The sequence below is a fragment of the Pipistrellus kuhlii genome, unplaced genomic scaffold (genome assembly GCF_014108245.1).
Source record: "Pipistrellus kuhlii isolate mPipKuh1 unplaced genomic scaffold, mPipKuh1.p scaffold_m20_p_32, whole genome shotgun sequence".
Lineage (NCBI taxonomy): Eukaryota > Metazoa > Chordata > Mammalia > Chiroptera > Vespertilionidae > Pipistrellus > Pipistrellus kuhlii.
Window position 1 is genome coordinate 1810866 of NW_023425532.1, and position 13478 is coordinate 1824343.

At 42.6% G+C, this 13478-nt stretch overlaps 1 pseudogene; it reads right to left on the reverse strand.

Moving 5' to 3' along the window:
• Window positions 1-12252: 12252 nt before the first annotated feature.
• LOC118731797 lies at window positions 12253-12520 on the reverse strand (annotated as a pseudogene).
• Window positions 12521-13478: the final 958 nt, after the last annotated feature.

The following is a 13478-nucleotide window of genomic DNA, read 5'->3' on the forward strand; positions in this document are numbered from 1 at the left end:
AGGGGGCGGGGGGCGTGGGGGCATGGAATGGGGCACAAGGGCAGCGAAATGTGTGGAGGAATTGACGCGTAAATCCAGTTTCTTTCAAATGACTTTCACCTGGTGTCAAAAGTGAAAGAGACTTTCCACCCTCCCTTTCTTAGAGCACTTCCTTAAAGCGCGCGCGCGCGCACACACACACACACACACACACACACACACACACACGAAATTTGTAAAATTTGTTCTGTCCCTTTGAGATGTATGTAAATCTCTTCCAAAGCTAACTAGGCCTCCTGACAGTTTTATGGCCCAAGGATGTTGTTCTTACCAGTGAGGGCCTTGGAGTCAACGCTTTGAAATGTAAACATCAGGGAGATAGCGTCTCTATCTCGGTCTCAGTAGGAGTTAGATCTAGGCGGCCGGCTCCGGGTAGCTGCTGTCAAAGACTGCGGTTCTATTTTTCCTTCAGAGAAGGGCAGGTGGCTAGCCCAATTGCCCTGGGAATTTGAGGCGAACTATGTATAGCAAATGGTGCTGTAAAGTTCTCTTATTGAGGACAAGTTACTGTCTTTCTTTTTTTTTGAAAAAGTTTTAAAATATATTTTATTGATTTTTACAGACAGGAAGGGAGCGGGATAGAGAGTTTGAAACATCGATGAGAGAAAAACATCGATCAGTTGCCCAAAACCAAGGTACATGCCCTTGAGCGGAATCCAACCTGGAACCTGTCAGTCCGCAGGCTGACTCTCTATCCACTGAGTCAAATCAGTTAGAGCCATGGTTGGCAAACTATGGCTCATGAGCCACATGCAGCTCTTTGGCCCCTTGAGTGTGGCTCTTCCACAAAATACCACGGCCTGGGTGAGTTAGGAGAAGTTTAAGTTTAAAAAATGTGGCTCTCAAAAGAAAGTTCAATCATCATACTGTTGATATTTGGCTCTGTGGACTGATGAGTTTGCCTTGACAACATACTTGTAATGTGTTGTATCTCTCTGGCTGTATAAAAGGTGAGGGGGGGGTTGTTTGCTTGCTTGCTTTTTGTCTTCTGCAAACTCTTTAGCAAATTGCTTGTGATGTGCATCTCAGTCTGGTCTAACGTTTTCAATAAAAAAGCTATGTCATTCCTTTCTACCTTTGTAGAGAGGATTTCCCTAGTCGGCACAAGATTTTCATTCTTTCCCCAAAAGCATGAACAGCCTCTTGTATGTGAAGTGTCTACAGTCTCATGTTTGGAGCCACAGCATCCCTCTTGGAAGTGGGAAGGATCAGAGAAAAGTTACTAGCTGAGGGGACTCAGCATGCTTCAGCTTGTATTTATAAAAAGTTTTCTCTACCTGTAAGGAGGGAAAGACAAAAGTTCTGCTTACTGGGCTGTCATACAACCTCCATGTCCCATGGCCCCTTGTCTCTTCTGTCTGCACCACTCCATGGCTAAAATTAAACAGACTGGCGATAAATAGCACAAAATGAGAATGCGAGCAACTGGAACTTGCATGGATTGCTACTGTGGGTGTAGAATGGTACAACAATGGGACTTTGGAATACTACTGTTAACCTAAAACGAAAAGCTCACGAGAGGCAACAAGCATTTTTTGAGATCCAAAGAATAATAGCTATTTAGAAAGTAATGATTCAAGCAGAAACTCAAATAATGTTCAGATTGGGAGGTAAGGCAAGGGGTATTTATGAGAAAGGGAAGGAGGACAATTATCTCAATAAAAAGAAGGCATTTTTACAAATGCAAATAAGCTAACAGCGTGATGCTAATTCTAAAGAATGTGGTTTTTTTAATATAAGGTAATATATTGACATAAGAGTATGGAAGGGTTTCTTTATTATTATTTTTTAATTCTCACCACCCAACTGAGGTACGTGACTGGAATCAAACCCAGGACCTTTCAGAGCACAGCCAATGCTCTATCCACCAAGCCAAACCAGCTAGGGCTAAGAAATGTTTTTAATTGTCAATCCATTAGTCTTTTTAAAAAAATATATTTTATTGATTTCTTACAGAGAGGAAAGGAGAGGGATAGTTAGAAACATTGATGAGAGAGAATCATCGATCAGCTGCCTCTTGCACACCTCCTACTGGGGATGTGCCCGCAACCCAGGTACATGCCCTTGACTGGAATCGAACCCGGGACCTTTCAGTCCGCAGGCTGACGCTCTAGTCTAACCAATGAGCCAAACTGGTTTTGGCCAATCCATTAGTCTTAAATCTGCTTTCTTGTTATCTTTGCAAACAGTTGTTTGAGAGACAATGCTGCTTTAGGTCTAGTCCAAAGTTTATTTTGCCCATTTTACACATTCCAAAGGTTTGAGGAATAAGACATGGAAGGCAGTTCCTCCGGGTTGGCAGCTCTGACTCCCTTTTATTTATTTATTTTTATACTTTATTGATTTTTACAGAGAGGAAGGGAGAGAGATAGAGAGTTAGAAACATCGATGAGAGAATCGTCAATCAGCTGCCTCCTGCACACCTCCTACTAGGTATGTGCCCTTGACCGGAATCGAACCTGGGACCCTTCAGTCCACAGGCCAACGCTCTATCCACTGAGCCAAACCGGTTTCAGCTGAATATTTCTTGAAGACATTTTTAATATACAGCCCTGGGGTCTAAGTGTGGGAAATTCACAAGTAAACCTAAACATTATTTTAGGAAAAGTCCTGCACACTCTTCCTCCAGGGAGTGCACCCCCGCCTCTCCCTTCCCCCTCTTCTTCCTCCATAGGCATGCATCTCTTAAACTCTAAGTGACCCCTGAGACTTGCACCCAGGGAGCCATGGGGAATAGCAGCTGTCAGGGCCTAACCCCCTGCACCTGTCTGCAAGGCTCCTTTTGTCTGACTTGGCAGGGAGCGGACAGCCTTCCCAGTCTCTCCCCAGTTGCTTCTACTGTCCTGAGCCCGCCCTTGTTTCACTGTCCCCGGCGTTAATAACATACTCTAGTAAAAGGTCTTTTCTAACAAAATGTGTTGAACATAATTTGAATTTGTTACCCCTGTAATCCAAATTGGTGAAAAACACATCATTAAACCAACAGATAAGGTTCTTTTTTTCCAATGAACTTTTTAAAAGTTCATTATATGCTACATATAGTATTTCCATGTTCTGGTGAAATTAAGCAAGTGTGCAGGCTTGTACATTTTCAATTTTCAAGCCCAATGATCAGAATAATAGAAAAACTAATTCTCAGTTATTTCTCAATAAAGCTGGCGACAATTTTATAGATTATACTAGGGGCCCAGTGCATGAATTAGTGCACCTTGAAAGGAACTGTGGGCCTTGAGGCTGCAGTAGGCACAGGGGCAGGTCTTGGCCCACCCTCCCCACCTCCATCTAGCCCCCCCTTTGGCCCCCAGTCCCCTGTCTGCTGGCAGCCCTGCACTAGCTGCTGCCACTCCCAAGCACTGATGGTGCAGGTCCTACTTGCACCCACTGAGGGCATGGAGCAATTAGGGCTGGCACCAGCAGTGGGTGCGAGAGGCAGCTGCTGCCCCAATCACCCCTCAGGAGCAGTGATAGGTGGAGAAGCCCTGAAGTGCAATTGGGGCACCCGGGTGCCCACAGCGGGAGCAAGTGCTGGGCAGGACCACAACCTTAGCATATCCAAACAATACTTGAACTCCTTGAACAACTGTCCAGCCACGACTTTCAACCATTCTTGATTCAGGCGAGAATAATCACCTGGCAGTCGTCACCTTAACCACGTGATCAAAGCTAATGTTGGAACAAATCTGTTCCAGATTAAAAGTGCCTACAAAGAATGTAATAATTAAATGAAATGTGTGATGCCCTGGACATTGTGGCTCAGTTGGTTGGAGTATCTCATACACCAAAAGGTTGTAAGTTGGATTCCTAGTCAGGGCACATATCCAGGTTGCAGGTTCGATCCCTGATCAGGGCGTGTGTGGGAGGTGGCCGATCAATATTTCTCTCTCTCTTTCTCTCTCTCTCTCTCTCTCTCTCTCTCTCTCTCTCTCTCTCTCTCTCTCTCTCAAAAAATGCAATGTGTGATTCTAGATTGTATCCTGAATGGAGAAAAATGCATTAAAGGGTATCATTAGGAAAACTGGCAACATTTGAATAAAGACTATAGATTAAATATTTGTATCAATGTTACATTTTTTTAATTTGATAACTGAATTGTGACTTTGTGAGAGATTTCCTTGTTAGTAGGAGATACACTCTAATGTAGTTAAAACACTTTTAATATATGTATTTATTCATATTATACTAAAAGTAAATATAAGATTTCAAGACCAGTTATTACCTCTTACAGGAATAACTACACCAGTTTTCCTTTACCCCAGCCCTTCCCCTTCTGGGGCAATGTTGTAAGAACCAAGTGCACAGGCCTGCATGTACAGGGATGGGACTATAGGAGAGCCAAAATTAGGATTCTGCTAGTTTATATTGGAATCAGACAGCTGCTCACCCTCTTCCCTTCTGAGAGACACACAGAGAGAACCCATTGTATGTGATCCTAGTCCGGCCAAGTCCTCTGGAATGTAAATAACTGGCTCTGGGTCTCATTTCACTTTGAAACATGAACACACACATTTGGAATGCTAAATATCTCCCTATGATCTCCTACTATCTAATCACCCTTTGAAATACCCAAATCTGTAAAGAATCTTTATAGGATTTTATTTAAGCCAGACTGATAAAAATTGCCTGGAAGCAAGATGTCAAGTGCTTCAGAGAATAACAGTTTTGCAGTTTCTTGTATGCATTTGAAATTAAGAAAAGAGTGTGAGGAAGATATTACATGAGGGTGGAAGAAAGTAAGGAGGGGAGGATTGGATTGCAGGATAAATAACAATACATGTGCAGGTTCGATCCTCAGTGGGGGGCGTGCAGGAGGCAGCCGATCAATGATTCTCTCTCATCATTGATGTTTCCCTCTCCCCCACCCTTCCTCTCTGGAATCAATAATATATATATATATATATATATTTTTTTTTTTTAATTTATTTTTTTTTTTAAAATAATTCTAGGAACTAACTTCAGAAGATACAGACTCCGACCTTCAGTCATCTCAGCTCCAGGAGATTTGCTGACCTTCAACCGTAGAACCAGGATGTCAATGACCAAGATGATGCAACCAGACCATTACCTGACCACTTTCAAGATTCTTATCGGAATGGACTGTGCTGGCCTCCGGCAGAGAACTTTTAAATTCCGTCCTTTTGACCTCTTTGATCTGCTTTCCTTCTCCCTACTTATAACAATCTCTGCTTGCGCCACGATGTGGGAATGGGCTTTTTGACAAGAATGCCTTATCTTCTCAGGTGACCAGGACTTGAATAAACCTCTTTCCTCTTTCACCAGCATCTGTCTCATGAGTTTGGCTTTTGTGGTGGCAGGCAGCTGAACTTAGGTTCTGGTTACAAGGTTGCCCATCTAAGGGTACTGAGGAACCACATGCCAGGGTAGAAGCCAGCTGCAGTAGGGGAGATGAAAAGTGTCCCTGAAGAACAGCTGGGGAACTAAAGAATGAAGGGAGGGGGTTGGCCAAATGCCAGCTTCGGTTGGGAAATAGAGGATCTACCTAGAGGGGATGAAGCTAGTAACAGTGCTAGTTTCCTGATAAGAAGCCTTTTGTGATCTAGATAGGCAGGCAAACTTTTTTTTTTCCCTAGGGAGAGTTCATGGTGTGAAAAGTGCCTGGCACATAAATGGAATCTAAATATTTCTGGAATAAATGAGTAAATATTCCTTTAATTCAAAATATACTTTAAGTCATCAGAGAAGGTTTTTTTCCTTCTCTCTACTTGAAATCAAGATAAAAACAACAGCACTTCATGGTGTAGTTTTTAATTTTTTTTTTTTTTTTTTAAGAAGAGAGATCTATGTCTTCCACAAGAGTGGATTCTTCCACTTTTTTTTTTTTTTTTGCTGAAAGGATAAAAATGACCAATTAGATAAGGGCTAATTGAGTCATTTTCCTGTATGTGATTTTATACTGTTCTAAAAGTTCTCTTAATAAAGATTTTAAAAAATTGATCCAAACGTTTTGAATCTTTTTTTGATAAGCATGTATTTACTTCCTGTCTCTTGCCTTTTCATTCTTTTATGTTTTCTTTTTTGAAAATGGTATATTCAAGAAATAAAAAAGGAAGAGTCCAAACAAAAGGACTGCCCTAATTGTAAGATCTGAGAAATAAAAGAATGTGGCAAAATCAGCCATAATCTCTTCAGTCATAGCCATTGTCTATTATTTTAATGTATTTCTTTTCAATATTTTCCTGAGCATGTATGTTATATGTCGCTATATCTTTCAAATACATTTTTTTAAATGAGAATAGGAATCGTAGGGAGATAAAAACTGCAATATGAAATACTTAGATGGTAATTACATAATGGGGATATTTTTCCAAGATGCTAGTTATTCTTAGAAACCATTTATTCTGCCTCCTTGATTAGAAGGAACTGCAGACGCCATCTGTTAGTTGAACAGCTGTAACTGGAACCTCATGGCCCTATGGGTGGAGTGTGGGAGGTTAGGAGCCCTAGTTCCTGATTTTCTAACTGGTGTCTGCAGTGTAAGCATGATTGTGACTCAGAACACAGCGCCCTCTGCTGGGCTATGTACAAAATTCCACCCAGGGAATTTTCTGGAAAGGAACAAGCCAAGAAGATGGGGGGGGGGGGGGGGGCACTAAGAACCAAAGAAAACAAGTATTCATTTTATTTTATATATAATTTGGAAACTGCTTGGAAGACACAATATTTTATTAGAGAGAGAGAGAGAGAGAGAGAGAGAGAGAGAGAGAGAGAGAGAGAGAGAGAGAGAGAGAGAGATTAGTGACCAAATCTGAAACCTTCCACAAAAAACCTGGGTATGTGCCCTGACTGGGAATCAAATCTGCTACCTTTTGGTGCAAGAAGGTCACTCCAGCCAGGGAGGGATATACAATATTTAGATCATGAAATTAGAAAGCTCATTTTTCTCCTCCCCTTATCTGGCAACACGTGAGATATATTAATGATGTGTTAAGCTTAATTTTTAGTTAATTACTAAAATGATGCATTTTTGTCAACACTGGGAAGCAAAACTATTTATTTTCAATATCCATAACTTTATTGTCTTTAGAATCTTAATTACTATTGCGGATGAAAAGGGACCACATACAAAACCTGACAAGCTCAGGGGAGGCCTGTGTGGTGGCTTTGCAAACTCAGAGAACTAAAGCAATCACAAAGAGTGGTATTAACTTTAAAAACTTTTAGCTAAAAACAGTGTAAGGCAGGTGGTCATGTCGTAGGGCAGTGGTCAGCAAACTCATTAGTCCACAGAGCCAAATATCAACAGTACAACATAGACATTTCTTTTGAGAGCCACATTTTTTTAAACGTAAACTTCTTCTAATGCCACTTCTTCAACATAGACTTGCCCAGGTCATGGTATTTTGTGGAAGAGCTACACTCAAGGGGCCAAAGAGCCGCAGTTTGCTGACCAAGGTCCTAGGCTAGAATCTTTCCTGACAAAAGTCTATCCTTACTTTAACTGAACCTGTCTATTGTCATTTGCATCTAGGATAACATACTTTTGGAATGTCAGGATAACTCCCCCTTTCCCAGACCCCCACAGGGCACAACCAGTACACCAGGGCACAGACCATAAGTCTTCTCATCGTTATTGTATCATGTTAATTTTTGACTGTTAACTATCTTGTACCCAGCTATGTAAAAGATTCATGTGTCTATTATTTTACTTTTTATCCAATCCCAGAGGCCCCCCCTCAGCTTTGCATTCTCTCGCCTCCCTAATCTATCACCACTGGATTTCAAGGGCACATGCTTGGGGTTGCCGGCTCCATTCCCAACAGGGGGCGTGCAGGAGGCAGCCAATCATAGATTCTCATCATTGATGTTTCTATCTCTCCCTCTCCCTTTCTCTCTGAAATAAATAAAAATAAATAAATGGGTAAATAAGATGTGATAGCCCTGGCTGGGTGGCTCAGAGAGTTGGAGAATCATCCTGTACACCAAAGTGTTGTGGGTTCAATTCCTGGTCAGGGCACATGCTTGAGTTTTTGGTTCAACCCCCATAGGGATGTGTACGGGAGGCAGCTGATGGATGTTTCTCTCATCAATATCTCTCTCTCTCTCTCTCTCTCTCTCTCTCTCTCTCTCTCTCTCTCTCTCTCTCTCTCTTCTCTCTCTCCCCCTTCCTTTCTCTCTCAATTCAATAAACATATCCTCAAGTACAGATTTTTTAAAAAAAGAAGATGTATATTATTCAGCCATGAGAAATAAGGAAACCCTGCTATTTGCAAAAACATGGATGGACCTTGAGGACATTATGCTGAGTGAAATAAGTCAGACAGAAAAAGACAAATACTGCCGAAACCGGTTTGGCTCAGTGGATAGAGCATCGGTCTGCGGACTGAAAGGTCCCAGGTTCGATTCTGGTCAAGGGCATGTACCTTGGTTGTGGGCACATCCCCAGTGGGGGGTGTGCAAGAGGCAGCTGGTCGATGTTTCTAGCTCTCTATCTTTCTCCCTTCCTCTCTGTAAAAAATCAATAAAAATATTTTTTAAAAGAAAAAGACAAATACTGTATGATCTCACTTATATGTGGAATCTTTAAAAAAAAAAATAGCCTCAGAGAAACAGAAAGTATGTGGTGTTTACCAGGGTTTGGGAAGTAGGGGAAATGGGGAGATAAAGGGTATAAATTTCTAGTTATAAGATTAACAAATTTAAGGATCTAATGTACAGCATGGTGAATATAGCTAATCATACTGTAGCATATACTTAAATGTCTAGACTCTAGAGTAGGGGTGTCGAACTCAATCAGAGAAGGGGCCAAAATCTAAAATCCAGCCTAAATTGCGGGCCGAATGGTTTACTGAACAGTCATAAACTGTCATTGTGATGGAAACGCAGCGGAGTGCAGTGATGACAGCGCGGTGCGGGCCACATTGCAAGGCCTGGTGGGACGGATTTGGCCCTCGGGCCTTGTGTTTGACACATGTGCTCTAGAGAATAGATCTTAAATGTTCTCATCACAAAAAACAATGGCAACTATGTGATGAGAAGGGAAGTGGTAGTTAATGCTATGGTGGTAAGAATTTTGCTATCTATATATATAAAAGCCTAAGCAACCATCCAACCGTTCTACTGTTCAATGAGTAGCTATGCCACACAATGACCACCAGGGGGCAGATGCTCAATGCACAGGCATGGAAACCTGGAATAGATTGATGAATCTCAGAGGGAAGGGGGGGGGGCAGGAAGAGATTATTTATTTCGGTGCTCAAATCATCCAGATTTGGCACAGTGAGAGCCCCTTCGATCTTCCTGCTGTATGGGTAAGTCCCCACATTTTCTGAACTCTCCCTTGTTTTTTTTGTCACAAGATGTCCCAATAAGCCATTTCCCCAAAGAGCCCTGTGTCCTGTAGGTGAGAGTGGTATTACGAAAACATGACTTGGGGGTGGGGCTAGAAGATGCCTTCCTCATCTGTTGGGGCTCTAACACCCAGCTTTCCCAGATTGAAGCTGTGGGAAGGACAAGGTTAGCTGTACCTCTGATCAGAGTGAAAACACCTGAGGTTCACCCCCCTGGCTCTCTAATAACCCTGACATTGGTTGCTAGGAGGGTGTGGGCTTGGCTTTGGGCGTGAGTTTGCACTTTGGCAAATGCAGTCTTAGCTGGAGGGTTTGAGGAAGCTCTAAGAGCTGAGCCAATGAATGCCTTCACTTACTCGGGGGCGGGGATAGGTTACTTGAGGAGCAAGGAACCTGTTCGCGTGATTGGTGCCTTCCTGTTTCCTCAAATCACTGCCAGTGTTGGGCCTGAGGGCTCTGCCTTGGAACAGCCGAGAACCTTCCCGGAAACTGCATTTCCCCCCTCTCCGGTCCTCTGCCATCCTTCTCTGTAGCCTTTCAGGTCCTCTCCAGCATCTACTCTGGCTGTTTACCTCCTACCCCATTGCCTCCTTTCCAGATCTCCCAGTTCCTTCCTGATTCCCCGCCCTTTCAAGTCTGTGGGCGCCTGTCATTGGTGCCACCTGCGCAGTGGAGGGAGCCTTCCGGGCTTCTGCCTTAGCAACAAAGGCAGGGCTTGTTGGGGGGCGGAGGGAGGCTGCTGGAATAGTGAATTAGGCCTTATTCCCTAGTTTACAAACTGGAGATTATGGAGGGCTCATAAGTGCCAGTCACAGTGTAGGCAGCATGTCCTGTCTAAGACCTCATGAGGACTCATAAAATTAGCAGGGTTTTCTTTTTTTAAGTTTTATTCAAAGTATAACTGATGTTATAAACATGCACTTATTTGATGAATACATCCTGATGAATTTGGACATATACATATACCAGTGATACCATCATCACAAGCAAGATACTAAACATATCACCTCTGAAATTTTTCTTGTGTTCGTGTGTGTGTGTGTGTGTGTGTGTGTGTGTGTGTTTCTTTTGGTGATAAGAACACTTGACATGAGATCTATCCTTTTTTTTTTTTTTTTTTTTTTTAAGAATTCTCTCACCCTCTCTTGATGTTTAGAGAGAGAGAAGAAAGAAGAGGGAGAAAGAGAAATATCTACATGAGAGCGGAACATGGATCATCTGCTTCCTGCATGCCCCCCACCTGGTCATGTGTCCTGATGGGGAATAGAACCAGCAATCTTTTGATGTACGGGAGGGTGCCTAACCACATCAGCAAAGTGTACAATACCTAATTGTTAACTACACAGGCTACATATGGTTAACTATATATCAGTTCTATGTTGTGCAGAAAATCCATAGAACTTAGAAATCATTGCAAAATCAATGTCAAGAAGCTTTTACCCTATGTTTTCTTCTAGGAATTCTACAGTTTCAGGTCTTACATTTAAGCCTCTAATCTATGTTGAGATGGTTTTTGTGTACGGTATAAGATAGGGCTCCAATTTTATTCATTTACTTGTGGCAGTTATTTAAATACTAGAGGCCCAGTGCATGAATATTTGTGCACTTAGGGGGGTTCCTCAGCTTGGCCTGTGCCCTCTCACCATGGGAGGGGGGCCCCTCGGGGGATGTTCACCCGCCATCTTAAGCCTGCTCCCTGGGGGATTGGGTCTAAGCTGGCAGCCAGACATCCCTCTGGCAACCCAGTAGCCTTCAGGGGATGTCCACAGTCACATCCTTAGTGCTGTCAGGGAGGTAGGAAAGTCTCTCATCACTGCTGCTGCGCTGAGCCATCAGCCCAGCTTGTGGCTGAGCCGAGCTCCCCCTATGGGAGTACACTGACTATCAGGGGGCAGCTCTTGCATTGAGTGTCTGCCCCCTGGTGGTCAGACACGTCATAGCAACCGTTACTGTCAATTTGTATAGTACCCTTTTTATTACATAGGATGAGGAAACGGGCTCAAGGATTTGGACAAAGTCCTACAGTTTTTGGCAAAGCCTGAAACAGGAGAGATGCCCACCTGGCACTCTGGGTATGGAGAGAGTACCTCAAGATGCAGCAAATGGTTCTTGTGGGCTAGAGGCGGAGGGGATGGGAGAGAACAGGAAGGGACAAAAGCACAAGCCAGGGTCACCCAGGCCTCTTTATTCAGTGAGGTCATTGTGGTTCCACAGTGTTCGTCCCTGGGCCTTCCTGGGCAGCCCATGACAAAAGCCCTGGGGATCCTGGGGCTGTCAGGCTGGCATAATTGCTGCTTTTCCGCGTTCTGGTTTATATATATATATATATACTTTTACTAAATATGTACAACTCGCTAAAGTTCAAGTATTTTTGCAAGTATTTAAAGTTTACGTAAATGATATCAATGTGTGTGTTCTTATGTATTGTGCCTTATTCCTCTCAACATATTTCCTGGAGAGGACTTCTTTCTTGGGTTCAGTGCAAATAGCTTTAAACACTATAGATTATATTATTCATTTAAAAAATATCTTTTTAGTCCAGCCAGCATGGCTCAGTAGTTGAACATTGACCTATAAACAAGGAGGTCATGGTTCAATTCCTGGTCAGGGCACATGTCCAGGTTGCTGTCTCCATCCCCAGTGGGGGCAGGAGGGGGTGTGCAGCAGGTAGCCCATCGATGGTTCTTCTCTCTCATAATAGATGTTTCTATCTCGCTCCCCCTCTCCTTTCCTTTCTGAAATCAATAAAAATGTATTTTTTAAAAATATGTTTTTATTGATTTTAGAGATAGGAAGGACAGGGAGATACATTGATGAGAGAGAAACATCAATATGTTATTTTGCAAATGCTTTACCCAGTTTGTGGCTTGTCTTCTCATTCTCTCGAGATGCTATTTTTAAAAAATATATATTTGAAGGGGTTTTTTATTTTATTTTTTTTTTATGTACAAAGAGCACTCTGTCATAAGGTGGATGACTTGAACGACCCATTCATGGAAGTTCACTCAGTCCAACTTAATGAAGCCTATGTCCTTCGCTTACTGATGTCAACACTGGTGGCACATGTGGAGGCCATACTTCCGGATCAGACCATGGAGGTCTGAGCAAACATGGCAAAAACGGGAATCCTGGCCGAATTTCCTCGGATGGCTCCAGTACAATTGCTGGTGGCCCATCTTGCAAAAGGAAAGCTTGAGATGCTATTTTTTAATTATGTTGTCTAAATGTTGATTGCTAGTGTCTAGAAATGCAATGGGTTTGGGTGCATCTAGCTCAGTGTTTTTCAACCTTTTTTTGGGCAAAGGCACACTTGTTTCATGAAAAAAATCACGAGGCACACCACCATTAGAAAATGTTAAAAAATTTAACTCTGTGCCTATATTGACTATATATAAAGTAATTCTCTTGAATAGGAATCAAATAAACACAAAGAAAGTATTTTATAATTACTTTATTATGAAATATTAAGTAAACAAAATAGTGAAAAATTATAAAATTCTTGTCTTGTCTGCACCTACGGCACACCAGGCAACATCTCGCGGCACACTAGTGTGCCGCGGAACAGCGGTTGAAAAACGCTGATCTAGCTTATGTTACAGCAACTTCCATGAAATCTCTTATTATTTTTAAATCTTTCTTTGTAGAATCTTGGTTTTTTTTGTAGACAATTTTATTTTCTTATATACAACAGTAATTTTTCTATCCAGAGTAGGTGTTTGGTTGGCTGAATTCAAGATGGATAAGTGGTTGGGAAGCTGCCGAAGTAGGGCGGGGGGCCATGGGCACAAGATGGTGGGAGCCTAAAAAGCTCTCAAAGAGCAGGCAGAGCTCCCACAGCCACCTCCCACCTTAGAAGAAGCTCTTGAATTGCAGAAGGCAAACGATATGACTAAGTTGAAAGGAAGGCTGCTTGGGAAGGGTGTGCCAGCCTGGTAACTAGGTCACCTCCTGTTCTCCTCTCTCCCAGAAGCCCTTCCCAGCGCTGACAGAGCGTTAGCATCTCTCTGGGACCTTGCTGAAGTATCAGGAACCGGAACAAGTCTTCCCTCCTGGCCTGGACCCACAAGAGCACTCACAGGCCTCCTTTCTTTCTTTCTTTCTTTCTTTCTTTCTTTCTTTCTTTCTTTCTTTCCT